Below are 12971 nucleotides of genomic sequence, written 5' to 3'. Positions count from 1 at the left end.
CCCTCACTTCATCTCTTACCACTCTATCCCAGGCCACATTGCTTCAAACACACCGAGCACATTCCAACCTCAGGGCCTTTGCACAGGTACCTGTGTCAGTCATACCTGCCCCACTTAGCCCCTGAATGACTGCTTACCTCCTACAGGCCTTTGCTCAGATATCACTTTCATTCTGAGGACTTTCCTGAGCCCCCCCTGCCCCCCTGCCATAAAATCTACTTCCCCCTTCTCTGCTGTCCTACTCCCTTCTCCTATTTTCCTCCATAGCATCTAGTATCATCTACCATGCTAAACTTACTTCTTTAGTGTCTGTTTCCTCCTACTAAAACTTGAGCTCCACAAAGGCAGAGTTTTTCACTGCTCTATCACCAGGACTCAGAACAGTGACTAGAACATAGTAGGGGCTTAATTACTTAATGAATGAATGGTGCTCAATGAATGTCAAAAGAATGAATGAATGAACTGATCAATCAGAGGAAAAATTCATAGAGGCTGTCAGATTTCAGAGGAGAGGAGTATCATTTCTGGCAGGGCAGGCGACCAGGGGAGGCTTTCATGGGGAGGTGATGCGCTGTGGGGTTCACTGTACTTCCAGGGGAGAGTGGGATCTGAGAACAACAGCAGCTCTGCCTTCACTTCTCTGCCTTCAGTAGAGGGGAGGAGACTGGAGTTGGAAGTGCTAATCATCCTGTGAGGAATCGCTCCTCTCTGCAGTGGAATACTGGAATACGCACAGGGCTGTCCATTTATTTTCCTTTGGTCCCGAGCAGCTGGGTCTCATTTTCACCCTAATTGCTTTGCTTCAGGTTGCTGTCATTTGCCAGGAATAGGGGCAAGTTAACTGTGCTGATGGGAGAAACAAATGTCAGCTCAGAGTCCTCCTCTGAGCACCTGATCCTGGGCACAGAACATGGGACCCCCATGGAGGGGTCTTTAAGGACTCATCCACGTGGTGTCCTCTGCAACCCACATGATTTGGCCCCAGCTGGAGTGGGAAGCATGGAAAGGTGGAACCCCTCTCTCTGGTTTCTCAGCAACTAACACAAGGTAAAGGGAGCCTTCTGTGGGGCTGCAGGGTCTTGGGCCAGGGTATAAACATCTCGTGCAAGGGTATTCTGTCTCTTTTTACAGGGAGGAAAGGGAAGTCAGGGTTGGGGGGAAGTAACCAGCCCGGAGACATACAGCAACGCAGGGGACCACCCTGAGCTAAAACCCACATCTCCAGAATCCTCTTCCCATCACACCATGCTGCATCTCTGTGCTGCCTGCAGGACACCTGTGGGAGGTCCCCCCAAATGACCGATCAGGCCTGCCCTCCCTGATTCCAAACCTCCATCCTTATTTTTCTAGTTAAGTCTGGCCCTTCTGGCGTCCCATTCTTTCAGCCCTCCGCTTTCATTCAGTGGACAGAGACGAAGGAATTGAACTCTAATGTGGCATCTGGGCACCTGTGCCCTTCAAATCTCTCACACACACACTAATTTTGATAATCCTGAGCGTGGCCCAGTGTGCTTTGCTTTTCAGTAACACTTTCATTCTAACAAGGGCTTTCTGTAGATGCGCCTAACCCCCCCACTCCCAGTCCTGATTAGCAGAGGGAAGTGCAGGTGCTCAGAAAGGGAGCTTGCTAGTGGGGTGGGGGTGGAAAGAAGGGACTGAGGATCTTGCAGGCTCAGCAGAGGGCCAGCTGTGTCTGCCAGGCAGCCAGCTCATCTTGGAGTCAACCCCGGCTCTGACAGTAACTGCCCTGTGACCACAGCTAAGTACCTTCATGTTGCTAAAATGAATGTGTCTCAGCTCCAAACAGGGAGGACAGTTCCTGCCCCGGAGGGTTGGTAAGAGTGATGTGAGAACCTACAGGCCACCATGTGTTATGCTCACCTTCCACATCCCTTTCTCCACCCCCTCAGGACTCTCTTCATGAGAGTCCTTATCTTCATGAGAGTCACCTTATCAGGACTCTCTTCATGAGGCAGGCAGGCTTTGGACGAGCCAAGTACTGTCCTGTAGTCTGTGCATTTATCATTCAATGAGGAGACAGGATGGCATGATCAGTAAGCATCGGCTTTGGCATCAGGGGACCTGGGTTCATACTCCAGCTCCATTACTTGCCAGCTGTGTCACCTGGGCAAACTTGGTTTCTTTATGAAACGTTTGTGATTATAAGACTTAACCGTATACAGAGTCGTTGTGCAGATAACTTATGTGAGGCACCACTAGCCTTCCCTTTAGGGAGGTAGGTTGGAATCTGAGTGTAAACAGCCTTGAATGCCAGGCTAACTTGGTCCTTATTCTGTAGGAAGTGGGGAGACACAGCAGGTGTTTGAGGTAGTAAATATGGAAACTAGATAACATGTTTCCTGAGTTCCAGTGCCAAGCCCCTCACCCTGCCCTCTGCTGCACGGATCCCATCTGCCCTTCCAGGTCCACTCTCTCCCCTTCTCCTGCTCCTCACCCCAGGAAGCTGCCCTTGGGGGGTAAATCACTGGGCTCCCTTGACTCCAGTTCAGAAGAGAGGCACCAGCAGAAGGTGAGGGGTGGGGAAGATGGGAAGTCAGGGGACTTTGTTCTCGGCCCCCTCCCTGCAGGGCTGCCTCACACTGATCTCCCTTCAGTGGCCTAAGTTACAGCTCTTCTCCCACTCACTCTCCAAGCCCAGGAGTGGTGAGAGCCTCTGTGTCATTAGTCTTGCACTGTTCCTGTAGTAGCCTTCCAGCCCTTGCAAAGAGCCTCTGATGACCCAATTTGAGTGTGCCATCCTTTCCTGCTGAGATACATGCCCTGTCCCCTCTGGCCCTGGTCTCTCCAGGCATCTATCACTGAGTGGCTAGGTTTGGGCACAGCAAAGGGTACTGGAAAATGTCCATCAGGCCTTGGCCTGATTACACAGTGATGGGAACCAGAAGAACATCTTACCAGAAGGGGTGGTGCCTCCGTGTCCGGAAGCTAGGGCCTTTGCCTCCTGAGCCACTTGAATTTGAGGGGAAAAAAGTGACCTTTAGAGGCTCTCTGAGGAGTGGCTGGGAACGGAAACATGACCAGATGCATGAGCTTCAGGGAGCACAGCTTCTGCTGTCCCGTCCCAAGCCAGGGACCAGGCAGCTCTGCAGCCCCGGCCTCTAGGTAGGGCCTGGTTCCCTGCAGCCCTGGCCAGACCTGACCTTTACCAGGTTTAACGAAGGGATCCTACAGGACACATAAGGGGGGCCCTGGAGACCTTCGCTGCCATCCATTTTGCTGAGTAATGTTGGCCTGGTTGCATTACCTTTCTGAGCCCTCCATTGTATCTGTCACTGAAGATGATAGCCTATCTGTGCACATGTTTGTCATGTGGTCAGATGAGGGCATGTGTGTGCCAGGCCCATGGTGAGGGGAGCCAGAGTACTCCAGCTGCTAGCTCAGACCTTCTGGATTCTAACTCTAGCACTTTCTGACCATATGACCTAGGGCAGGTGTTAACCTCTCTGAGCCTCAGGTGGCATCTGTCAGTGAGGGCTGTTGGGAGGTGAGTGAGATAGTACACAGAAGGAGCTTAGGACAGTGTGAGGCCCACAGCAAGTGCCGGTAAACCAGAAAGCCCTGTGCCCTTAGGCGAGGGCAGTGGGTTGTCCTGCCAGTAGTAGTCACCCTGACTCCAGATGGAGAAGGTAATTAATGACTATATGGTGTGGTTGAGATTGCCAGAGTGGGGCTTTGGCCTTGAAGGTATCTGCCACCATTCCTCTTGATTAGGCCATTGTCTCCAGAATATAACCCCTTGACCCTGCACTGTCTTAGGGACCTAGGCCCAGGTAAGGTGGAGGGGCAGGCATGTGAGTCCTCTCACCACATACTGAAAAGTATCAGCCCTATATTCTTGGTCCCAGTAACTGAAAGCCCTGAACCCTTGGGGGAACGCCCAACACTTAGCTTCAGAAGTAGTGACCTAGAAACCTGGAAAACAGCCCTGAACCGCTGCTAGGCCATCTCCTTGGTCACCTGTCTCCACCTAGCCTGGGGTTGGGATGGCTCTCACAGAGGCCCTCATCATAGAGACAGAAGTGGTCCTTCCTTGACCTGCAGCACCTGCCCTTCTCCTCAGAGCTCAGCCTGGTCCACCACACAGAGTGTGGTCGCTGCTTCTGGCCTGTGGGACGGTGACCCATGCTTGTCTCTGCTCAGCTCTGCTACCAATCTAAAAGGGGCCACATTCTCTCCAAAAGAGCACATCCAGGGGTCATGAGTCAACTGGGCCCTCTATCCCTTCCCTGAGGTACTAGGAGGCCTTGTGCCAATTAACACCAGGCCCCGCATGTGGTCCCTCCAGGCTCTGAGAGGCAGGGCACTTAAGAAATGGGGACTGGCTGCCTTTGTCCCTTGAAATCACTTCACTGATGGTGTTATCCCAGGTACCCAGAGCTTTCCTTAATACTTTCTGGTGAGTCTTTCACCTGGCAATTTGGTGAAACCTCTGTGGAAGTCAGTTACCTTTGAGTATGGGCCACCCTTCGGTGGGCTAACTTTCGTGGGTTTTCCTCCTTCCCTTCCTTCCTTCCTCTTCATTCAGCAAACACTTTGGAGCACATTCTCTAACCACCGGTTGTGGCAGGCACCAGGGTCAGAGAGACAAACCAGGTTTAGTCCCTGCACCCAGGGCTTCACAGAGGAATGAAGGAGGCAGCCCCTTTGGCAGTTATAGGACCACAAGGTAGGCTCCCTGATGGAGAGAAGTCCCTTCAGTGAGAACCAGGGCTTGCAAGCCTCCAACCACCTTTCCCTCATCCCACTTTACAGTCTTAGACTTTTCTCTAGGTTCCAGAAGTGATAGGACACACTCCCTACCCCATTTGGCTGCTGCCTTTACTCATGTTCTCTCATTGCATCCATCAGGGTGCTGTGGCTGTCAGCAAGAGCAATCATCTTTGGCTAAGTTAAGGAGAACAGGATTCTGTTGGAAGGACTTGGGGCAGCTCCAGGCTTCCCAGGAAGGCCAGAGCACCTGTCTGGGAAAGGACAGGAGCCGAGCAGTGGCAAGGGTCCACTGCAGCAGGAACTGTCTACAGCCCTCCGAGGCTGCAGCCAGAATGAGTATGCTCAAGATACCAAGGTTACACAGAAGAGTCAGCCTGGCGCTGTGTGGGTGGCACATGCCCATGCCCTGGTCAGGGGAGGACAGGGCATCTTGACTGATGACACACTAAGATGGCCCACAGCTGGGGGAGGAAATTCCTCCATGTTCACTGGTGTCACTTAAAATTGAGAGTGACCTTGGAATAGAATGGAATAGGTAGAAGGGAACGGAGTAGGTGGGTGTCCAGAAAACTGTAGTGACTGCTAAGGTCTCTCTTCCATCATCCTTGTTGGGTCCACTGTGTTGACTGTTGCTCCCTGGCTGCAGCACCAAGCCCAGACTCCTTAAGGGCCAGCCACAATGGTCCAGGCACACTGACGAGTTCACCATTCCCCTCCGGCCCCAGGTTGTCCTGCGCTTGGGTGACTGCAGACTGGAATGTCCTTCCTCCGCTTCTCTATGTGAAGAACTCCTGCCCATCCTGCCAGGCCTGGCTCAGTTGTGCCCCCTTCCTAGATCTCCCAGCCAGGCACAAAGCTCCTGCAGCATGGGGTCTCACCTCTGCCTGGAGGCTGCCCTCGCTGCACCAGAATTGGTGGCTTATGGATTTTCTGTCCTCGTGGTGGAGTCCCCAATATCCCCCTCCGATGGCCATCCTCCCTCTCTTCCTTGTGCTCAGCACAGGGCCTGCTGAGGTTCATGGGATTATTTGACTGCTGAGGGTATTCAGAATCTGTGATTAAGCCATGCCCTGGGGCCAGTCTATCCTGGGTCCTGGGCCCCAGGCTTTCATCCTTCTGCCTTCACCCAACACCCAGTTAATGTCTCTGCAAAGCCTTAAAACACTCTTTTAATGACAATAAATAAATAAATAAATAAATAAAATCATAGATTAAAAATCTTGAACAGTAAAACAGCCGATGACGCTGTGTGGGCAACTTCCCAGAGGACAGACAACACACACGTCTCCTGAGTGGGTGGCCTTATAAGGACAGGTTCAGGAAGAGAATGGGCAGGAGGCAGGGCCACTCGCCAGGAGAGGGAGAGAGGCAGGGACAGGGGTGAGTGCCCCACTGCTGAGTTGGGAGCAGAGCCAGCAGGGGTGCTGGCTAGGACCCAGGTCTACAGGGGGAGCTGGCAAAGTGCGACCTCCAGCGCCCTCATTGGCCCAAAGCCTGCCTGTGCTTCTGCCTCCACTGCCATCGTCACCAGCACAGGCGCTGACCTGCTCTCAGCCAGCTGCCATGCTGACCCACGCTGGCCAACCTAGCACTGGTGACCTGCCTGCCCCAGGCCGGGCCATTTCTCATTCTTCTTCCCACCTTTTCCTAATTGTGGGTCCAGCAAGGCCTAACACCCAGCTGGTATGCAATAAAGGTTTGTTGGGTGGAAGAATTAGTAAGTGAATGGTTCTTTGGTGGTAGCTTTGGCTATACCAACTGAGTGTAGCACCTAGAAACAGGGGCTGTGTCTTCTTAGAGGGACTAGTGCAGGGCTGAATTCATGGGAGACGCTTAAAAGATTTGGTAGTTGAGTGGGTCCTCTCTGGGGTAGGACTGAGTGATCAGTTCTTGCCCCACTCAGGACCACCCTTGTCCCTAGCACGCAGCCATATATGTCCCACAACTCCTCCCTGAGGCCAGTGAGTGTGTGCGTACCAGAGAGAGTTTCTGGGAGAGTCCTGATTCTTAAAGCTTTCCTCTGACCCCAGCATGTCTGGGAACAAAGCCCTGGCCCTGACAATGGAGAGTGAGGAGAGGTATGTACTGGGAGGTCCCATGCTGGGGAGGAGGGAGGTGCTCTGGAAACCTCTCCCCATCCCCCATTAGCTCATTTCCAGAGCTCCCTAGAGCCTCAGATGCTCCTTGCAGTGAGTTTTACAACAGACAGAATTGATAGTCAAATGAGATGAAGAGATGGGAGGGTCACCCCTTCCAGTTGCCAGCTTTTACTGGGCCTAAAAACCATCACTTAAGAACCACTACTCATGAGTTAAGCATTGATCTCTCCCTAAATCCTCTTTTAACAGGCCAAGAGTGCTCCCTGCAGGGGCCACCAAAGGAATTCTCTAATCACCAGATAAGAGGACAGGGCAGCTAGAGGTCAGCCTGGGGAGGGACTGGGAGGAAGTGTGGAGGGAAGGGGGCTGAGAGAGAAGGAGGGTCCAGGAAGGGGAGGATCCTGACTTCTCCACTTGATCATTGGAGGCCAGCCCTCACCTGAGGGTGTACCCCCTCCACCATCCCCAGAGTGGAAAGGTCAGGGGCTGAGAGGAGGCTCTGGCAGCCCCTCAGCTGGTGCTGTTCCTGGTGCCAGGAGACTGTTGTCAGCTGCAGAAGGCTGACTCAAGTTGAAGCAAGAGCCCCCAGAGGCTCCTACCAGAGGTGGGAGAAGAGTGGAGCCAGCTGTCAGCTTGAGCCTGGTGAGCGCCCAGCCTTGCCTGAGACCCTGGCCTCTGGGTAAGGCCTGCTCTGTAGTCGTTCTGTTCCAAAATAGAAACGTCCCTTGTATAAAGAGTAATGCAAAACACAACAAAACTCCTTTATGTGACTGCTTGAAATTCCACCATTAGTCACATATTATTTTGGGTTAAGCATTGCCCCTCTGTGGTACATTGAATAATGGTCCCCTGAAGACATCCATGTCCTAATCCTTGGAATTATGTTACCTTACATGGTAAAAAGGACTTTGGAGATGTGATTAAGTTAAGGGTTCAGGATGGGAGATTATCCTAGATTATCCAGGTGGGTCCGATGTAATCACAAAAGGTCCTTATAAGAAGGAGGCAGAAGGGTCAGCTAGAGGGCAATATACACACACCTCCCCCCCCTCCCCCCCCCCCGGAAAGGGAGCAAAGAACTTGAGAGTTCAGCCAGAAATAGTCTATGAGACACTACCTCCCCCCACCCCTAAACTCCCAGAGTCAGGAGCCCTTCTTCAATCTGCTGGCACTGAGCTCTGAGGGAACATGGTGGGAAGACAGGAGGCAGAGTAGAGGGGAAAGAAGTGACAGCAAGAAACAAGGTAGAATTTGCTTCATTCTGCTTCTCCAGGCCAGACCTTGGTTGCCACCCAGTGCCCTGGCTCCGCCATCCTCCTGGCCCCCTCTCCAAGAGTCATCTTGTTAAGATCCTGCCTTCAGATAGCAAAGTGTGTCATCTGCTGCTGTTTCAAGGGGCCACCAACACAGTCACCTGACCCTTAGTATTAGCTGTAGAGATTACCCTCTCAGGTGGTACTCCCAGAATCCTCTGCTGTGGCTTCCTTACACTCTGCTGACCAGAGAGGCTGAGTCATGGGTGGGGTTGGAGGCGTTCTCCCAGGTTTTCTGAGTTCCATTATAAATGCTAGAGATTTGTTGACCATAACAGTGATGAGGAGGATGATCAGAGTAAAGGTAGCAGTGATTACAGAACCACAGCAGGGTATAAATATGTATAAACCAGTAAATAGCTACTAGATACCATGCCACAAGCTGCCTGTGTGCTATCTCATTCAGTCATCCCAACTGGGAAGTTTCAGAATCCATATTTGATAGATAAGGAACTCAGGTGCAGAGAGGATATGGGACTTTCTAGAGGTGACACAGCTAGTTAGTGATAAGGCTACAGTTTCAGCTCAGATCTATGCTTTCAGCTTCAGAACCCATGCCTTTAACTACTACACTATCCCACCTCCTAAAAATATTTTAAATTTATAATGTGCCGATTGATGCCCCATTTTATTTATTTTTTTAACAAAGTAGTTTTGTTTTTTTAAGTTTATTTATTTATTTTGAGAGACAGGGTGTGAGCAGAGAGGGGAAGAGAGGGAGGGAGAGAGAGAAAATCCCAAGCAGGCCTCACACCATCAGCACAGAGCCTGCCTGATATAGGGCTCAAACTGACTAACTGAGAGATCATGACCTGAGCTGAAATTAGGGGTCAGATTGATGCCCCATTTTAAATCAGGCAGTAGTTTCCTAGGAGTGGGAAGTTTTGTGCAGGTGGGCGAAGGATGGGAGGAGTGGCATGGCAGAAGGACATGCAACATGAGTGAGGAGCCTGCCAACTGGCCGCCTCTAATCAAGGGCACTTAATAAGGTGGCAGGCCGAGGCCAGACTACCTTAATCAAAACACACATAGCTTTGAGGGGCACCTAGCTGGCTCAGTCAATGGAGCATGTGACTCTCGGTCTCAGGGATGTGGGTTTGAGCCCCATGCTAGATGTAGAGATTACTTAAAAAATCTTTAAAAACAAACAGAATACAAATGGGTTTGGATTTAACACTGCTTTTTTAGAAATTGAACTTGATCGCTTCTCGGCCTTTTGGCTAAGATCAAGTGTAGAAATTGAACTTGAATTTTATTCTTTTCAAGTGCAGTTTTGTTTTTGACCAACTTTATGCCATCTTGCCAATGTTCTCAAATAGTTTTGCACTGCCTGCAAGTTACTCAAAGCAAGTTTTAAGGCCAAAGAATATTTTTAATGTGATTTCAAGTTGGCAGGCATTGAGGCTTAGTGGAAAGCACCCAGGGGCTGGATAGACCTGAGGAGTCCTGGGTTCTGGTCCCAGACTTGTTGTTTAGGCCTGTATAGGCCTGCAGAAGTCCTCACTACACATTCCAACAAGGTGTCTGGGTTGAAGCCATGAGAAGCATGGAAGATTTTGTTTTTTTACGGGCCTCTGCTCCAGGTCCAGTCCTGCTTGCTGGGTGGAGATGTCTGAGAGGTCTTGATTCTCTGGTAACTGCTGCAGGTCTTTGCACAGGGCCAGTTGGGAAGGGCGGGGACGCTAATGTCTTGGCTTCTGACCTCTGCTGCCTCATCATGGAACAGTTCCCACAACTGGTCCTCTCAATGCCTGGGGTCCTCCAGAGGGTAGGCCTGGGTGACTGGAGATAATCCTGGTCCCAACCTGTCTGCTCCACAAATAAGGAAAGACTGCCAGATTGTCAGAGCAGAAGAAGGCCTAGATCTGCTGGCCCTGAGGGTCACACACACTGGCCATGGGCCCATTATATTGAATAAGAATCCTCAGAGGTACTGGTGTAAAAACAGACACATGGATCAATGCAACAGAACAGAGAACCCAGAAATAAATCCATACATATATGGCTAATTAATTTACAACAAGGGAGCCAAGAATATACAATGGGGAAAGGATAGTCTCTTCAATAAATGGGGCTGGGGAAACAGGACAGACACATGCAAAAGAATAAAACTCAACCATCATCTTATACCATACACAAAAATTAAATGAAAATGGGTTAAAGACTAGAATGTAAGACCTGAAACCATAAAACTCCTAGAAGACAACATAGGCAGTAAGTTCCTTGACATAGGTCTTGGTGATGATTTTTTTAATCTGACATCAAAAGCAAAAGCAACAAAAGCAAAAATGAACAAGTGAATGAACAAAAGAAAATGATTCTGCACAGCAAAAGAAACCATCAACAAAATGAAAAGGCAGCTAATGAATGGGAGAAATATTTGTGAATCATATATGTGATAATGGGCTCATGTCCAAACCATATAAAGAACTCCTATAACTCAACAACAACACATTTTTTTTTCTATTTAAAAATGGGCAGAAGATCTGAATAGACATCTTTTCTTTTTTTTTTATTTTTTTATTTTTATTTTTATTTTTATTTTTGGGACAGAGAGAGACAGAGAATGAACGGGGGAGGGGCAGAGAGAGAGGGAGACACAGAATCGGAAACAGGCTCCAGGCTCCGAGCCATCAGCCCAGAGCCCGACGCGGGGCTCGAACTCACGGACCGCGAGATTGTGACCTGGCTGAAGGCGGACGCTTAACCGACTGCGCCACCCAGGCGCCCCAATAGACATCTTTTCAAAGAAGACATACAGATGGCTAACAGGTACATGAAAAGATGTTCAACATCACTAATTATCAGGGAAATGCAAACCAAAACCACAATGAGATGTCATCTCACAACAGTTAGGATGGTTATTAACAAAATGATACGAAATAACAAGTGTTGGTGAGGATGTGGAGAAAAAGGAACCCTTGTGTGCTGTTCGTGGGAACGCAACTGGTGTAGTCACTATGGGAAACACTAGGGAGGCTCCTCAAAAAATTAAAAATAGATCTACCATATGATGCAGAAGTTCTACTTCTGGGTATTTATTCAAAGAAAACAAAAACACTAACTAAAAACGATAGATGCACCCCATGTTCATTCACTGCAGCATTATTTACAATAACCAAGATATGGAAACAACCTAACTGTCCATACATGGATGAATGGATAAAGGAACTGTGGTGTATATATACAATGGAATATTATCCAGCCATAAATGGAATGAAATCTTGCCATTTGAGACAAAATGGGTGGACCTCAAGGGTGTTATGCTAAGTGAAATAAGTCAGACAAAGACAAATACCACAATGATTTCTCTTATATATGGAATCTGAAAAAAAAACCATAAGAACAAAAACCAAGCTTGGAGATACAGAGAACAGATTAGTGGCTGGAAGAAATGGGTGCAGGAGGTCAACAACAACAAAAGCAATTAAAAAAAAAAAAAAAGATAAAAAAAACCCAAAAAACAACCCTGGAGAGTTTCTTACAAAAACAAAACAGATTCCTGGGGCTGCCAAACTGGACTTTTAAAATCAAATCACCCAGGAGTAGGGCCTGGGACTCTTTAACACACTCTCCAGGGGATTTTTATGGATAGTAGCCATGTCCAGTCTCTCCACTTTTCCCAGGGAAACTGAGGCCCAAAGAGGCCTTGAGCCAGTCATTAGCAGAAACAAAATAAGAATTAGGTCTTCTGAACCAGTTAGATGTTCTTTCCACACTATGACCAGGAGCCCACAGGACCAAAAAGAACTGCTCACCATGTATTTATTTTTTTTTATTTACTTATTTAAGTAGGCTCCACACCCAGCATGGAGCCCAATGCAGGATCCAAACTCACAATTCTGAGATCAAGACCTGAGCTGAGATCGAAAGTCGGATGCTCAACCAACTGAGCCACCCAGGTGCCCCTGTTTTAGTATTCTTAAAATCAAAATTACTAATGCACACAGAGAGTCCAATACAGGTAGTTTTACAAGGCTTGTATGAAAAAACACAGTTCCTTGTCCATGCTCCCCCCTCTATCCCTCCCCAGAAGCAAACACTTTCAACTCTCAGCTGATTGTTTTAGTATTGAAGGAGACCAGAATATCACCCCAAAATATGCCTCTTTGACATAAAAATTATTTTGAGTTGAAGGTAATTAAGAAGCAGCAAATGCAGGAGCACTTGTGGGGGTTCAGTCAGTTAAGCGTCTGACTCCGGCTCAGGTCATGATCTCAGGGTTCGTGAGTTCGAACCTATGTCGGGCTCTGTGCTGACAGCTCAGAGACTGGAGCCTGCTTTGGATTCTGTCTCCCTCTCTCTCTGCCCCTCCCCCTCCCTTGCTCACGCTCGCATGCTCTTTCTCTCTCTCTCTCAAAAATAAACATTAAAAAAAAGAGCAGCAAATGCAGGAAAAAGGCCCTCCCTACCCTTCCTCGCCTCCCCACCCCCCAATTTTGCCTAATTCTAAGGTATAAATTCCCCCTTTCTAGAAATAGATTTTTATCAGCCCAGTGATGCTCCAGAGGGATCTGCAAATACTCCTACTCCTTAGTTTATTTCCACATATTTACCCTCCCCACAGCATGTCATCCCTGGAAGCCTAAAACCGGTTTCCTTTGTCCTGTATTTCTCTACAAATTTACTGTCTTTGTTGAAAACGCTATAGAAGCCAGAGCTGTAACTGCTGCTTTGAGTTACTTTTTTACTGAGGTTTCTCCCACATGATGTGTGCCACATGCATTAATAAACTGTTTTTCTCTTCTTAATCTTTTTGTTCAAGAGCCCCAGCTGAAAACCTAAATGGGTAAAGTTTGGCCTCCCCTACAATATTTACCTGCACCTT

General features: G+C 48.9%; 1 pseudogene; it reads left to right on the top strand.

Annotated features, from left to right (window-relative positions):
• The first annotated feature begins 9343 nt into the window (after nucleotides 1-9343).
• On the top strand, nucleotides 9344-9511 carry LOC131518552 (U2 spliceosomal RNA; annotated as a pseudogene).
• Nucleotides 9512-12971: the final 3460 nt, after the last annotated feature.

Source organism: Neofelis nebulosa, chromosome 7 (assembly GCF_028018385.1).
Source record: "Neofelis nebulosa isolate mNeoNeb1 chromosome 7, mNeoNeb1.pri, whole genome shotgun sequence".
Taxonomy (NCBI): Eukaryota; Metazoa; Chordata; class Mammalia; order Carnivora; family Felidae; genus Neofelis; species Neofelis nebulosa.
This window is presented reverse-complemented; position numbering and strand designations above follow the sequence as displayed.